This window comes from Crocodylus siamensis, chromosome 3 (genome assembly GCF_052110815.1).
Source record: "Crocodylus siamensis isolate JL-2025a chromosome 3, ASM5211081v1, whole genome shotgun sequence".
In the NCBI taxonomy this organism is placed as follows: Eukaryota; Metazoa; Chordata; order Crocodylia; family Crocodylidae; genus Crocodylus; species Crocodylus siamensis.
Window position 1 is genome coordinate 223,566,911 of NC_143397.1, and position 17,887 is coordinate 223,584,797.

Genomic DNA, 17,887 nt, shown 5'->3' on the forward strand with positions numbered 1-17,887 from the left:
GATGAAACAGATGTACATTAGTACAAGAATTCTCAAGTTTGAGAGTAACTGGCTAAAGGGGAGACTGAAATAGGCTGCATGTGCCAGCAGAGGTAGTACATTTCACATACACCCTACTGCCTTAAAGTCACAATTTGCCTCTGCTATATTTAACCTATCAACATTTCCTTCTAATAAAACATACTTTTAGTGTTTGGCAGCAAGCACTAATTCCTGTATTTAGGTTCTAATTTTTTTGGTGATTAGGGCGCCATTTGAACATGCTGCAAGGCAACCTTTAAGTAAACAATATAAAAATAAAGCAATATAACACGAGACTGGATTCATCCACTGGAAATTGTGCTAGAAAATAAATTGAATGAGAGAGATGTTCATGTTGCCCGAGAGGCAAATTCTATTGGGTTGTAGGATCTTTGGTTGTTTAGCAACAATAAACACAGAACTAGGAGAGAGCATAAAATAGCTAGGCTGAGGGTGTATGGTATCCAAACAGTGTTGAAACAGCAGAAGGAGCAAGAATGAGTCAGCACCACCTCACCCTCTGCCAAGCAAGCAGTAGTTATTTATAGTAGGGGACACAACCTAATATGAAAGAATAAGACAGTCTTCATATCTTTGATATTAACAATGGTCAATTAAACAGGTTAACAATTAAAAACATGTAGCCAAGGGGCGGTGGGGGGGCAGTTGATTAGAGGCAATTGGGCACCTAGTGAGTTTAGGCAGCTGATGAAGTGGGTATTTTTGAACTGTAGTTTGGGACTTAGGCACTAAGTTCACCTAAGGTCCTGTTTTATGTACCAAATCTGGATCTGACTCCGATTGTGTATGTCACAGTGTGGGGTCTAGGAGCGGCCGTGATCCCTCTAACGCTCCCTACCGTGTCAAGTCCGTGATCCAGCACCCTCTATCTCGCTTGCCATGTCTTTGATGATATATGGTTCTATATGGGAGGCTGCCTTCGATTCCCTTGTCCACGGTACCCAGCTTACACTGTCCCCCCGTTCCGTATGGGGTGACTCGGTGCACCCCAGCCTTAAGGGCTATGTGTGCCTCCTACCTCCCCTTTAGCACGCCCCAAGCCTCACAGCTCTTCTGGACATTGTCAGGTCCTTCTCTTCTCTGCGCCCTGCCCGGTGCCCCCGGGCTTGTCACGCAACTGGCACCCCTCTGTCTGGCGCCCCCAGGCTTATTAACCGTACTCTTCTTATCAGTTGGACTCCGGCGGCCTAAGCCTTACCGGGCCTCTTTGGCCCTTCAGAGTTCCCGCCACAGTGGAGCCCCTCTGGGACCCTTTCCTGAACGTATCCCCGGTTGGGGCTCAGGCGGCCACAGCCGTGCCTGGCCCCCTGGACCACTGTCTGGGTCTTTTGCCTTACTAGGGCTTCTCCGTGAATTGCCCCACAGGGCCGGGGTCAACACCCTGCAACACGCGCCCCACTGGTGCAAACAGCTGTGTCCACCTGGCACCGTTCACTGTACCCACTGGGCACCAGGAACCCCCAGGTTATTGGGAAGCTCCCGTGAGGCCTCCTCGCACCCCTACAGCCTCACCCAGTCCTCCGGTGTTTACACAACAAACTAAACAGAAGCATAGGCCCACCAGCCATAACCCAACAACCAGCTTCCTCGCTCAAACGTAGGAACTAAGCTCCCATGGCTCTCTAACAATAGCCTCCCCGTCAGGGTTCTTGCCACCCTCACCATGCAGTAGTTGCCAGGGTGGTCAGATTGCAACCGTCAGCTCGGCTCTGCTCTGCTCGGCTCTGCTGCTGAGCTCCTGCACACCAAGCTGCCAGAAGGGAACTGCTCCTCCACAGAGCTCCTATTCCTCCAAGTGCCAGAAGGGAACTGCCCTCTAGGCTCCGGCCAGAGCTGTTTATAAAGGCCCGGTCCTGCCCCCTTCTGGTCACCTGACCAGCTTGTTTGTCCTGGCAACCATCACCTGGGTTCCCCTGGTGATGGGCAGCTACCCTTCTTCCTATCTAGGAACAGGGCACCTAAGTGCTCCTGTGACAGTGTAAACAGTTTTTAGGAGGAATGAGGACTATTGTTGTTATGTACTCTATGGCTGCTGGAAGGGACAAACCAAAGGAGAAAAATAATAATGTTTCTGCCAAAATGCCAACACAAACTCACCATGAAAGAAAAACTGCTGCACGAAAAAGTGCTAATTGGGATTTGCAACTAAGTGTGGCCAGTAAAATGGAAAAAGATTAAAACGTGAATCTAATCTTGCCCTGACAATTCGCAAAGCCACAATAAATTGAATTACCCTTCGTCCACTCTTCATGCACCAGCCCATAAAACTTCAATCTATTAGCCAGCTGAGCTGAGTGTCTCTGGGGCAGATCCATAGGCACTGTCCCATTTCTCCCCATCCCCCTCCCCCAATTCCTCTTCTACTGACAGTTTCAAATGAGCTTCATGCGCATTGCTATGCCAGTGTCAATGTCACACACCTTGGCACCTGGCCAAACGCTTACAACAGCACAGTAGTTAGGCCAGGTGTAGACAAAACAAGAGGCATGTGTGCATGACACTTTAATGCGGGCTAAATGCTTCTGCACTGCTTTAATGATGCCAGTGTTTGCACGCCTCAGAGGCTCATTGCTTGTTAATTCCAGCTGCTGTAGGAAATTCGGCAGCGTAATGTGCCTTAAATGACTTGGGGTGCAACAAACTAAAACTCCTTCAAGTGTGTGTGGCACAGGTGCTCCCTGGAGATGAGTAGCAGTGGCACAAGGTGCACTGCCGCTACTTGTCCCCAGGGAAGCAAATATTCATGCTTGTTTGGAGATGACCTCAGAGTAAGAGCAATGGCAAAAATGGAAAAGTTTAGAAGAATAACACTTTTCTATTGACCACCATATTTTGTAGATTAAAATAACCTCTAGTGTGGGTGATATGAGCCAAATTCATGTCTTTCTCTATATGGGGTACCACTTTCATTGGTCCTATCCTTACTAGACCAGCTGCCCTGGAATGGGGATTTAAACAGAAGGAAAGGCCCAGGAGCCATCTCCTTCAGCTCTATTAGATCCATTGCTGAGAAGAACCTTACAGATGGGACCAAAGAGAGACAGTGAAACAAGTTTTAGATGGCATCAACAGCTGGAGCTCTTCTTTTATTCTGCCTCCTGATGTGACATTCTTGAAACCACCCAACATTATTCCTAGTTAGTGGCCAGTTTTTAAACAATGAACAACAAGCTCGACTTAACTCAGGGACATTCCTATTTATGGTATTGGTTATGTATACAATTCACTCCCATTGTTCTCTACTCAGAAAGATGTTTAACTCCACTTTAAAAGTTAGACCTGATAAGAAAAAAATAATATTAGGAAGACTGGAAAAATCTACGTCTTCATTACATACCAATTTGTTTTATGTTTTGCATCAAAACCATTCAATTTTTAAAATATATAACACATAAGGCTTTGTTCAGATTTCACTTATCTTGGTGTACATTAGGAGTAACTCTAGCAAAGTCAATGGTGTTTGACAAGGGCACAAAAGTATAAGCAGAATAAGCACCAACCCCCTAAAACACTCAAACTGCATTATACCTAAGCAGTTCTGAACAGGACATAGTATAGTTAAGCAGTTGGGAGATGCCAGTGTTTCAGCTCCTCTGCCAGTTGTGCTGTCTGTTATAATGCAAATGACTTTTATAGCGGTATTGGAGAGAATGTACCATACATAGTATTAAGCTGTATAGTTATTTTAATCCCTGATACCACCAGAAGTGCTATTACAGTAATATAAAAGAATGCTATGCAGCACTATGTCACAATGTTTGGAGTATCTTCAGCATGAACAGTTAATTCCTTCACTTATTAAGTTTCCCTGAACAATGAAGCTAACCCAGCTGTAATAAATAATTAATTGAATGAATGACTATGGGCTAGGGATGAGGCTGTTCCAAAGCATCCAATATCTGCTCCTTATCACATGCAGAACCTAAAATAGATAGGAAGAGTACATCAAAAAGTGCAAGTAAATATTTTTGCTCTAGATACTTTCTTAGTGCTCCTGGGTGTAAAGTCAGAATTTATGACTAACATGAATTCTAATGTATTTAAATGAGTTATTGCAGCAGTTAGTAATAAAAGATCAGAGGTGTTTATGGCATATTTGTTTTTATAGACAGTGTTTATGAATGGTTTATGAACATTTGGAAACAACATGATTTTCACAAACCAATGCTACCCAGCTCAAACAGGTTAGGAGCAGGTTTTTGACTAGGAAAGGTGACCAGGAATTTAAGTGCGGATTTTTAAGGTCTGAGCACTGGAAGTCCAAAGTGTAGAAATCCTTAACTAACTTAGGAGCCTAGGTACCATCTTCAAAAGTGATTAGTGGGGCTAGAGCCACAAAAGGCTTACGCACTTCAGTCAGCTGGGAATTACAGTGCCTGAATGCCTTTACAATTGGTCAGTATCAGTTTTATTTTATTCCTAGTGTTCTTACACATGCCTGTAGGCTGAAGCTTTCGACAAGGCTGTACCGAAGCTGAGTTTTCAAAAAAATGTATTTCTAAGGTGTAGCAGTGGACATAGTCTTTCTAGACTTCAGGAAGGCCTTTGACACTCTCTCACTCCATTCTCATTAAAAAGCTAGGAGACTGTGGCGTCGACACCTACACAGTCAAATGGGTCACTAGTTGGCTGGAGGGCCGTACCCAGAGAGTGGTGGTGGACAGGTCATTTTCGACCTGGAGGGATGTAGGCAGTGGGGTTCCCCAGGGCTCGGTCCTCAGGCCCGCACTGTTCAACATCTTCAGCAGTGACTTGGGGGAGTAAAAGGCACCCTGTGCAAATTCACAGATAACACTAAGATGTGGGGGGACGTGGGCACGCTAGAAGGGAGGAATAGGCTACAATCAGACCTAGACAGGTTACAGGGTTGGGCGGATAAGAACAGGATGGGTTTCAACACTGACAAGTGCAAGGTGATGCACCTGGGGAGGAAGGACCAGTAGCATACCTACAGGTTGGGGAACTCCCTTCTCATCAGTGCAGAGGCAGAAAAGGATCTTGGAGTCATTATTGATGCTAAAGTGAACATGGGTCAGCAGTGTGGGGACGCAGATAGGAAGGCCAACCATACCTTGTCATGCATCCACAACTGCATCTCGAGCAGGTCCAAGGAGGTGATACTGTCCCTCTATGCAGCACTGGTCAGGCTGCAGCTGGAGTACTGCATCCAGTTCTGGGCGCTGCACTTCAAGAGGGAAGTGGACAGCATGGAGAGGGTCCAGAGGAGGCCATTCTCATGACCAGGGGCAGCAGGGCAGGCCCTACGGGGAGAGGCTACGGGACCTGAACCTGTTCAGCCTCCACAGGAGAAGGCTGAGGGGGGATCTAGTGGCCGTTTACAAACTGGTCAGGGGGGAAAGTCCCTGTTCCCCCGAGTGCCACCAGGAGTGACTAGAAATAACAGTCACAAGCTGGCAGAGGGTAGCTTAAGACTAGCCATCAGGAGGCGCTACTTCATGGTCAGGGTGGCTAGGATCTGGAACCAACTTCCAAGAGAAGTGGTGCTGGCTCCTACTCTGGGGGTCTCTAAAAGGAGGCTGGATGAACACCTGGCCGGGGTCATTTGACCCAGCATCCTTTCCTGCCCATGGCAGGGGGTCAGACTTGATGATCTGTTCAGGTCCCTTCTGACCCTACCTACTATGAAACTATAAATAAGACTTTTCTGTTACTGTATTCTGTGTGAGCAGCAGTTTCATAGTGAAACATAGCAATCATTGAGATTGGCCTGGAGTGTAAAAGGATTATATATTAAAAGTGTAGGCTGGGACATTCAGATTCATTTGAATTTCTGAGGAGAAAAAGCAACTTCAGGAAAAGCACCCCATGATCCCTGATCACCTGAGGACAGACTGGCCATCTGACCAAAGTAACTGTGGCTCAATCATTAAATTATTGTAGTTAGCTCCTGTGCTTGCTCTGTTAATAAAGTGTCTGTTTTAATAGGCTGTACTCATAGAGAAGTAGGGCTGGAAGGGACCTCTAGAGGTCATCTAGTCCAACCCTGTCCCTAAAACAGGATCATCCCTATCCAAAGCATCTCATACAAACCATAATCTAAACTCTACCATCAACCCTGACACAACGTGGACCTAACACCCTAACCCGCCATAAGTAATGCAGGGAAAACCTGGCAGCAAATTTTCTGCTTCTATAAAATGTTGTCAATATTTGCTCAAGAGGTCCCAGGTAGAAGGCCATGCCACCTGCTACAGAGGAAGGCAAAACCCCCCAGAGTCCATACCTATCTGACCATAGGGTAAAATTCCTTCCTGACCCCAAATATGGTGATCAGTCTGACCCTGAGTGGAGGGGCAAGACCCTCTAGCCTGGAACCGTTGGCTTTGTTCCCAGCAGGAGCATTGGGATACCCTTGTCAAAGTTCCCAGCCTTGACTCTGTCGGCCAAGAGAGCTAAATATAAACCCCTTAATTTTGTGTAACAACCCCAGGCTGTGAAGCCCAATGTTACAGATTTTTACTGTGTCCCACACTTATATGATGAGCCAGATTTAAAGGCGTACAGTGCAGAATATTGCACCTCAAGCAGTCCCAATGAAATAAGTGAGAAAATTTAAGTATAGACAACACTCAGATAATACTGGCAGAAGCTTGAATTGTCATAATGGATCACAAGAACTCTGGTTTATCTAATCCAGTGGTCTGTCCTTCACAGTATCAGCTGCTGCCAAAAGTGTACAAAAAGATGTACTAGGCAAGTTTGGGATAATCTGCTACAGAGGAACATCTCCTCCTAATAGTCAGAGATTGGCTTTAATCCTGAAGCATGAGGTCTTATCGCCTTTCAGAAGAGCTGCTCACATATATCAGTGTCTGTAGGATGGGAGATCTAAAACATTTTAAAATAAAGTTTAAATTAGAATCTGAACTTCATTATAGTCAAAACCATGCTAAGTGTCACTGTTTTGCCTGTTAATGTAAACTAAACCTACAATCCCTTTTAAAGACGGTCTGTCACTGATTAGCAGATTCTAGAAGGGGAAAAGGTTTCAATGAAAAATAATATTTGTAGTGCCACAAGTAACCAGAGCACAGTAGTGTGGATAACAGAATGAGAAGTGAACAGAAATGGTATCTTCTGTACAGGGATGGTCAGTATGGGGCTGGTTCACAAATTCTTCACTAATAGTCTGGGAACTGGAGGAGGTGACTAGCCACAGAAAATGGGAAAAATGAAGAAACTTCTAGTTCACAAAGTCTTTGTCTGAAAAACCAACAAATCAGAAGCCAGTGTCCTGCATTAGATGTATGTACAATATATCCTACCCTATTGCTGGGATTTTCTTGAGACAATAAAAGCATAAAATTAATCTTCATATTCTGTAAAATTGAAATGGATCTTGGTTTCCAGTCATCAGGTTATCTCACAGAACAATTACTTTTTTTTGGTTTATATGTGACATATAAAGCTTTCAGCTAAATGCTACAAAATCAGTCACAACTTTATAACTATCAAAAGTACACAAACAAAATCAAATATAATAATACTATTATAACTAAAATAATAACATCTGATAGATATTATGTTTTTTAATATATGTTAATGGTTTGCTATCATTAACAACATGATTTAAGAGTCAGTAACTGAGACGCTATGCTTTCACACACCAGTGGCCCTTTGGGTAAGATATGCTGGTATCTTTTCATGTCCTATACTGTATTTGCTAGCTCATGTTTCTGCCTGTCAACAGCTGCTCTAGCAATCTGTCCCCAATAAACTCCTTTAATCTCAACTGACTGAGCACTTAATCACTGATTTAAAGGAGGTGGTTCTGAAGGTGAGCAGCAGAATCCTTTACTAAGGTTTTCTGAGCCTGCCAACTGGGCCATGACATTGTCTATGCTGTATATTTTGCTACTGTGCTTTATAATTTTGTAATTCTGGAAAAGGCTGCTAGAGGCGTGTTAGCAAAAAAAGCCTAAATTGGTCATTTAAACCATTTTTCATAAGAAACCAAAGGAACACTTTTGCAAAAAAAAAGTTTAAAATTAAAATATTAAATCTCAGTTTGCAAAAATTGGAAACAAAGCAAAAACTAAAAATGTGCAAAAGGAAAATTGTTTCATGAAAAATGCCATTAACTAAAACTTTTGACTTTATTACTTATCTTGGAAACAGCACTGTTCAGGATAGTCAAGATTTACTAAAGTGAGTGTCATCACTAATGTGCAAAAAGGGATTGTAAATATTTTAAAAAGCATGTACTCAACTGCACTGAAATAGATTTTGAGCTGTTACTTGTCCCTTGTACATTACCCAGCTGCAGAAATTGGTGTCTGATTGCCAGTGTCTCCTGGATAATTCCTTTCCTCCTTTAAGGTATCAACTGTCACTTTGTTACTGAGAGCAAAATGAAAAGTTCTTGGCCAGTTTGATAGCCACCTGGGAGAGTTGATCTAGGACAAAAACTTAATACTCTTTCAAATTACTGGAGCCCAAGAGGACTCCAGAATAAAGCACTTAGAGCCAGATACTATTCCATCTCACAGGCATGTAAATGGGTTTAGGGGCCTAAACGTGATCTGATTTCACCCCTCAAGTTCCTGAAAACCTGTTAATGCAAAAGTTGGGTGGGTCCTCCTACCCCTTACTACCTTTTTTTTAATTCAATCTTAAGAGTAAGAAAGTGGCATGTCACAAAAGTAGATGCATTAATGGATTTGAGGAGATTTGAACAGAGTGGAATAGAATCACATTTTGGTGCCTGTGTTCATTTAGACACCCAGTGGTGGAATAGGATCTGACTTTTCTCTTAGCCTTCAAGGAGAAGTAGAAAGGATAAGTGGCAGTAGTAAAATCTATCATAATGGTATTTAACTTACAAGTGCAGGTATTTAACTTATGGAGAAGAGCATAATTAAGAGAAAACTGGGGTAATATCCTAGACAAGGAATGTGTTGGTCAGGCTAGATAGTACACAGTAGAGAGCAGACAGTCATAAGCTAGAAGAATAATAAGCTAGAAGGAAAAATAAAAATTGTGCTATTACAAGTGCAAGGGTCCCCAAACAACAGCATATAGATAGATCAATAGCAGGAGCAAAGCACTACAGTTATTTTGCATATATATATATATATATATATATATATATATATATATAAATATAACACTTGATTTGACGTGGATTTCTGTACTTCAAAAGACCTGTTTTCAAATCAAGCATCAAAGTTTTCCAGCATTAAATACAGCTGTATTTTTTTTTACCCTTTGAAAATGACTAGAAATTGTTTATTTAAGTTAATTTGTGTAGCCACCTGGGTTTGTCATTCTGAAAAAACAAGGCAAAAGCATCTGTGGGCCTATTTTAGACATACCTGTACTTCAAGCACTAGTGCAAAGATCCTAGTGGGGTCTTTGCCAGTTAGAAAACAAGACCTATGGCAGAAAAATAAAGTATCGAATGAATATAATGTACACAATTCTATGTAAAAACATCTTGCTTCCCTCTTGACTAGCCATCTTATCTTTATTTTCCGCCTTACTGTATAGTTTTCAGATGCTGATGTTGCTACTCACTCATCTTCTAGACATAAGCTTCACTGTAGTTATTTAAATCATCTAAACAGATAAGGTCAGGAGAGGGATAAATGCAAATATGAAGATCTCTGCCTGTTTCCTTCCTAAGCTGAACTGCAACATCAAATTAGATAGTTTCAGTGTGCTCTGTCAACAAAAATGCTTCTTGCTACGTCAAAATATAAAGATTTTGGTTACCAAGTACACTGTGGAGAATTTTTGAATAAATCCGTTTTGCAGTTTAATAGCTCTCTGAGCAGGGTTTGTGGTTTTTTTCCATGCAGCTATAATGCTATTTCTGTTTATTGTGAGCACCCTGTGGGGACAGCAATAACAAGGCCATTCAAAACTGCAGCCGCGGCACTGCTGGAATACACAATTATTCTGAAATGTAACAATATAACAAGGACAGATTCTGTTCATGGGGTCATACCAGTAACAATATCACCATTGTCCTGCCAGTGGAATCTTGCTAGAGAAACCACAGTTCTAATTCCAGGTCTGTCACAGACCTGATGCGTCACCTGGAGCAAAGCACTGAGGCCCATATCCTCAGAGGGGGTGTCTACATTGTGTTCTCATTATACCCCAGCAGGGACGATCCCAAGCACATTCTGCCTCCCCACCCCCACTTGCACACGTCAAACTCAGAAATGCACTGGCAAACCCCGTCCCACAATTACCCAACAGTCATCCTCAAGCACACTGGAGACTCAGATCTCAAGAGCTACCATGGAGGGACACTCCCAAAGCAGCTTCAGCACCACATTTCTGGTTTGACATGGGTGAGGCGAAGTAGGTGGGTGGAATATGCTTGAGTTCTATCCCTGCCAGGACACAGCTGCTCAAAGGGACAGAGGCATTGCAACACTGAGGGCTTAGAGAGATGTTACTTTGCCTTGTGGCCACCAGCTTTTTGTTGCACTAAAAAGATGGTGGCCACATATACAAGGTTTTTGTCCTGCTGGGAAAAAAAAGGCTGATCTGAGCCAAATATGGAGAGTCAGCAACAAAAACATTACCACTTCTTTGTTGTGCGAAGGTTTTCCATGACCAATTTGATAAGTAGATAGGTAATCCTGCCCACCACTATCCCATAGTCCTCCACTTCCCCTCCCCACCTTCAAGGGGGGAAGAGGCAGGGAGTGTGGTGGCTCCCTGATTAACCATCCAGCAGTGAGTTGTCGGGGCTAGGGACAGACATTACACATAAACTGGTTTACATGATCAGAAACTGATTTAAACCTGTAACAGAACAGACATTCAGTGCACATAAACCAGTTTGAAAATGGCTGAAACTTAAACCAGAGTCTTCGCATAAAGGCAGCTGATGGGTGATAAAGCCTTACCCTCTCTTCTGTGCAAGACAACCTGCTCACAAGCTCGTAAACTTACTTGTGAGCTAAGCAAGCAGGGATCTTTAATATTATGAGATGTAAGTACCTGTGAACTTCAGGCACTTTGAACATGTGGCAATAGCTAACCAGGGGTTTTCAGGATGTAAATTTTGGATTAAAGTACCTAAAACATATTGAAGTCTCACTTTAATTGCCTTTTGGATTTCTAGGCATCAGCTTCACAGGAGAAAGTATGCCAGCATAGCTCTGGTGAAGTCAGTATGAGTTTCCCCACAGCTGGGGTGGCTTTCTGTGTCTCAGTTTTCTCATATGGGAAACGTGGTGTTATGAGTATTAGTTAACTCTCTTTCAGTCCTGAACAAAATTGCTTCAGTGCAGCCTACCTGCCAACAGTGTTAAATCCAAACTCAACAGACATTTAAACAAATAAGCACAAAACGGCACCAAACCAATGGGGTTAACAGAGCAGGGTAGAAAGACAGAGGGAGAAGCCAGTGAAGTCTTCCTGCTTTCATTTCATTACAGTACTTACTCGCCCCACCACACTTCAGCCACTGGCCATACATTTTCTTGGTCTATTTTAAGCTCCACCAACCCAAGGGACCTTCACAGAAAATCTCTCAGTTTCTTTCTCACACACACATGCACACACACCCTTCAGACATTCTTCCCAGGCATTTCATTTTCCAGTGTCCCTCTTCTTCCCTGAGAAGGCAGCAGCAGAAACCTCAGCCCTTTCCCTGAGGGTACCAGCAGTTCGGGTTACTCATCCCTTTACCAAATACAGAAGGTCAGTTGGAACAGACGCAAAGGAAGGTAAAAACTGGTGCAGAGCCAGGTGGACCTGGGGCTGCAGCTCCCCACGCAGAACTGAGTGCACAGTTCTTCTAGGATGGAAGGAAGACCATGTTTGGACCTGCTCCCAAGGCTTATTCCATCCAACAGTCTGGAGCAATTTCTGTGCCATCTAGAAGAAGTTGGACTGCTGTCAATATTGCTGGATATGGCAATGTGATGATTGGTGCTTTATATATGGAGGTCCTCTCACAAAGGGGCCCAGGTGTGTGGCTGTGATGACTCAAGTGTTCACAACAACACCTCAGTTTTACAAGAAGGTGCAAACAGGTCCAATTTCTTTATGCCCATAGGCATTAGAACACAATCTGTAATATAACCCACAAAACCCTGCATGGAAACCTGATGACAAAATTACCTTTCTCAATGTGCAACTTAAAATCCCAACCCCAGCAGCCTCACAAGGACGCTTTGGGGTGTGAATCCTCACCTTGTGCACAGCCCAGGCTGTCCCAGATGGCACAAGGACTGTCACCACTTCCCAGTCACATGGATGGTACTCCTTTCTCTGACCTTTTAAGCGCAACTCACTCTGTAGCAGCAATCAGTTTCTCTCCCTGCTGGGGTCTCCTCTGTGTGGAAAATCCTTCTCTCATCTGCACTCAGACCAGGCTCCTCCACGATCTCTGGGACAATTCTTTCAATGGTTGTGGGAGCATATCAGGGAGAAAGGCCTCTCCCATACTCTAACCATGTTGGCTCTGGGCAAAATGACTCCCACTTTGCAGCTCCTCTTTCCCACTTCCTGTCCTGGGTCCCGTAGTTGAATCCAGCTCCCTGGGTCTGGTTTTCCTAGGCTGGGAGTGGCCCCCTCCTCTCTGCTTAACCCCTTGCAACCCAAGGGTGGGGGTTACATACATACACATGAAAGTAGGTAAACCATACGTTTGTATGACATAAATAAGTATTTGTAAATAGGTATATGTACACCCCACCCTCCCCAGAGTTGAGTGCAACCAAAGAGAATTGTCACAAAGAGAAAGAGATCATCCATAAAATTAAAATAAATATTATTTCCTGGAAAATGTCACCTATGTTTTCTTGATGAGAGACATGTTATAAATCAAAACACAGATGATATGTGGCACAAAGAGATTGTTCTACTAACTGGCAGAAATAGAGCAACATACTGTGGAGCATTCAGCTGCCTCATCTCTTCTGAAGAGACAATTAAGTCCCATCTGCTTAACTGTAGAGGCTGAACACCTAGGAGTATCTGATCTGGCCGCTTTTCCACCAGCACTGCATGAAGTAAAGAAAAAAATCATTCAGGGCTCAAATATCATGGGAGGATCCCAGTTGACCTCAGGTCACCATAAAAGTCACACAACAAGAAGGAAAAGAAAGGTTTATCTGAGTGAGTACAGTTCAGAGTTTCAAATGTAAAGGACATAACATCTGCCCTCCTCTGGCATGTATCAGCTGAAGGAGATACATAACGATGGAGAAAGGAGCTAATAGCTGTGTTTAAAGAGATTGGTTTTAGCCACTATATAGATGAAAGCATTCTCCTGTGTGAAACTGCTGTGTCTAAACTGCTTAAATAAACAGAACAAGAGCTGGCCAAAGCTAACCTGGAACTGAAAAGGAGTATTTCAACTGTCAAGGCATAAAATACATTTCTGTAGAAGTGAAAGCACTATGGGGGAAGGAGGAGAAATGCTAAGTCCTGGCAAAGCAAATAACACCATGTGTGTGCTTCATATAAAGAAAGAAATGTAAATAGAACTCTTTCCAAAATAAACACCTGAAAAATAAATATATACCGGCAATATGTGAAATATAAAGAATCATTCAGGTACAATGGGAAAGCCTCAACAGCCACTCACAAGCTCAAGGCAGTTACAGAGAAAAAAAATAATTATTTTTCTTCTTATCCTATTTTTGAATCCCCTGTTGAGGTATTTAAGAGAGACATGGTACACAAGTGTGCTCATCCATAAAATGCAGCTACCTCTTGTAAGGGATAAGATATTTTGTGATTTATTCCTGAAATGTGCTGAGCAGGTCCCATATCCTACCTGCACAACAACACCAATTTTACCACAATGAACTGGAAGGTTGATTTAGGTGGAGTAAATATACTCAACCAAACTAGGGAAGACATCAAGATTAAACAACCTTGTTTTTACAAGTTATATCATAAGTTGTTCAGAGGCCATGAAAGTTCAAGGCTTCAGAATTACATCTCTTCCCAGAAAACAGCAGTAAAGAACCCAGTAATCACAAATGGTGGCTCATTCAGTTCTGACTCATAGCAAAGCACATATTATGAATCAACTTTTTTCATCAAAACCTAACTGCACAGACCTAACCAACTTGCAAAAACTAAAATGATCAGAGAACATAATGGTAAGACTGATGGATTAAAAGTATTTGAGAGAGATCTCTCTTCCTTCTTAATTAGATCTCAATGCGTAATGTAAAGTTCCTAAATTCAGAATCAAGTAATCAAAACAAAGAAAAACTTAATGCATTCCTTAATTTAGATCTTGTACATCAACTTCACTCCCATTTCAACAAGGATATTTGCTAATGAATTTTGTTTCTGAAAACTTTTCTGTTTGGTAAGAGTTTTCTTACATACAGCAGTCTGACTTATTGTAGGAGATGGAAAAATGTTTTTATCCACTGAACTCTGGCAAAATCTAGATAAGAGAAACAGATACGTTTTTTCAATTCTTTGCAGTCTGAAAGAAACTGTCAAATTGTTAGGCCTACTCCAAAATAAAATCTAAATGAAGAAGTGAGACAACTACCTCCTCACCCACATAGACAAGGAGCCCTCACAAGATGGGTAGGGTTGGAGGGCTTCGAGTGCCCATGCTCTGGCACCGGTTCATGGGTATTCTGCCACAGGATCCTCTGGCCCTGTGCCATGGGCACCACTGGCCACAACCCAGGCTGCCCCGGCACTGTCCGCCTTCCCCTCTTCTTCCCTAACCCTCCCCCAAGGCACACACCAGGGTACAGGGGAATGTGGCACAAGGAAGAAATGTGCTTCAGTTTAAAATGCTGCAGTTGCCAAACTTTTCTTGGGCTTAATAAAGGAAACCTGTTGAACATTTTCCATGTCTCAGCCTCCCAATTAACACAAAATGGCAAACCTTTGGCAGTGGCTGGGGGGAAGGAGGGTTGAGAATGGGATGACAAAACTTAGAAGGGGGTTTGGGTCAGGGGGAATACTGCAGGGACTGAACTCAACAAACATGAGACCTTGGAAATGGAGGCATGGAGTACGAGGCTTTTGACTTGGCACCATACTTTTAAGGGTTGGGAGTCAAGAGCAGGAACTTCTCTATGTAGGAGCAGGACAGCTGCATGATCCCTGACCCAATGTCTGTCTGAGAGGGCTGAAGGCCAGGAGACATTGCTGCAGCAGGCACTGAAGAGTGATGGCTCTCCAACACAGGACCCCTGGCCCCTTGACCCGCAAGGCCATGTTTCTCCCTTCAAGGACCACAGACCCGCAGCCTTCGGTGATGCCTGGGGCTCATGTCAAGCAGCCAGCCCAAGCCAGAGAGCTGCCTATTCCTGTTAAGACTGTGCCGTTCCCCCGCAGTGGGACCTGGGCCATGAGTAGGGCCAGGGAGATTGGAACAGCCCCATCCCAGGTCTCCCAGTCAGGAGGTAGAGAAGCCGGAGCCACCAGGCTCAGCTATCAGCAGCTCCCCCAGCAGCCGCCTGGCCCAGTGAGTTGGTAGGTTGCATTCTCCTGCCCATTCTGAGCACTCCTGCATCCCTTTGGGGCTAGCCTGGACCCACTTGGGGGGCCAGATTCTATGGGGTGACCAGCAGTGGTCCAGGACCATGTGCACTAACTTCCAGTCCTGGTGCTGCAACTCTCTCAGCTCCACTGCACTGTGGGGTGTCTCCTCCAAACAGTGGGTAGCCATCTCCTCCAAACAGTAGGTCATGCAACTTGGCAGCCTGGGTATAAGCATTCCCTGACCTGTCCATTTTCCCTGTACATATCCTGATTTGTTTTCCCTGCTGGTCTCACAGTCCCTGGTGACAGGAGTCTGTGGTACACAGTCTGAGCTCAGAGGCTGTGACTGTGGAGTTTGTAACATCTCAAATCACTGCTTATTTTGCAGAAAGGAAATTGGGAAGGCAAGGAAAGAGTTTCATCTCCTTCCATTGAAGAATGTGAGGTATTTCATAGATTTCATAGATTTCATAGACATCAGGGCTGGAAGGGACCTCGGGAGATCATCGAGTCCAGCCCCCTGCCCAAAGGGCAGGAAGTCAGCTGGGGTCATAGGATCCCAGCAAGATAAGCATCCAATTTACTCTTGAAGGTGTTCAGTGTAGGTGCTTGAACCACCTCCGCTGGCAGGCTGTTCCAGACCTTGGGGGCTCAGACAGTAAAGAAATTCTTCCTTATGTCCAGCCTGAAGCGGTCTTTCAGGAGTTTGTGACCGTTCGACCTAATCATCCCTTGGGGCGCTCTGGTGAACAAACGTTCCCCCAGATCCTGGTGGTCACCCCTGATAAACTTATAGGTGGCCATCAGATCACCCCTAAGCCTGCGCTTTTCCAGGCTAAAGAATCCCGTGGCTCTCAGCCTGTCATCGTAAGATCTGTTTTCCTGACCTCTGATCATGCGCGTGGCTGTTCTCTGGACTCTCTCAAGCTTCTCCACATCCTTTTTGAATTGTGTTTATGATATTTCCCTCAGGAAATATCATAAACACTGTGTCCCAGAGGTTTGGTTTTGTTTTTTTAATGAGGGGGGTTACTCTCAGAAAGGACTACTACATTAAGGCTAGCAAGACCATTGGATATTACTAAACCATGGATATTATTTGTCAAGCCATGAAAAGTGGCAACTTTAAAATGATAAGAAATAAAACAAAAAGTGTGGGAGCTTGACAGAAAAATAGTTCCTGGAGCTAGCTGTCCTATGTTTGTATATGTGGGACTCCCAGCAGCATACCTCAAACTCCGTAACAGACCATCTGAACCAGGGGTTGGCAACCACCCATAGGTGCCACCGACAGTGTCAGCAGTGGCCAGGGGTGATCATGGCCAGCAGTGGGGTGGTGAGTGGCAACTGCCCACAGGAACATTAGTTCCAGTGTCCGCACCACCATTTGGGAGCATAGGGATGCTGAATAGACATGATGCAGAGGCTGCTGTGGCACACTAATTTGCACGCTCCAGCAGACTCAATTAATTGCATCTGCTTCCACACATACTAATTAGCATGCATCAGAGCACACATTCAGCACATGTATAGGTGCCCCTGGGTACCTTTTCTTAGTGCCAACCAACACGGCATCAAAGTATCAAGAATATAATCTTGCCTATTAATCCATTTAAAGTATATTTGCTCACATAGAACACCCCCTTCCCCCAAATAAAATGCACATCTTATTTTTGGAAGGCAAAATGTAGAAATAAAGATTTTTACCCTTCCTTGTGGTCAGACAAGTGGCAGGAGTCTTGGAAGGTGCATGGCATGCATAGTGTCTCCAGGCATGCAGCTTTTCCAGCCAAGAACATGCTTTCCAATGGTGGAGGCAGGGGGCACATGTAGTGTCCCACAAGAGCACAAGAGGCTCCCTAGTGTACTTGGCAACAGACCCAGAACTGGACCAGAAGCACTTCCGGTCCAATTCTGGGTCTGCTGGAGAGTGCTCTGGGCCCTTCTCCCCCCACACCCTTCTGGCTTGGAGACTGGTGCCTCCTGGGTATGGTGGGGCAACCAGGGCCCCCATGGCCGATCGCCAAGCCAGGGAGAGTGCAGTGAGGGCCCCCAGCACACCCCCCGGCAGACCTGGAAATGGCCCAGAAGCACTTCCAGTCTACTTCTGGGTTCGCCGCTGAGCATGTGGGTGGTGCCCCCCCCCGTGCTCTTGTGGGATGTTCCATCTGCCCCAGCATCACAGCGTTCATGAGCTGCGCTGGTACCTCAAGGTATATAGAAAAAACGTTTAAAGCTGTGTCTATGTCCAAATTGCTGATTCTTGGAATCAGCATCGAATCTTCAGATTCAAATTCGGCTGAATTGAATCAAAGACAATGATCCAAATCAAGAAATCTGAATCCAGATTGAACTGGACCAGCTTCACACACCTCTCATGCTTACT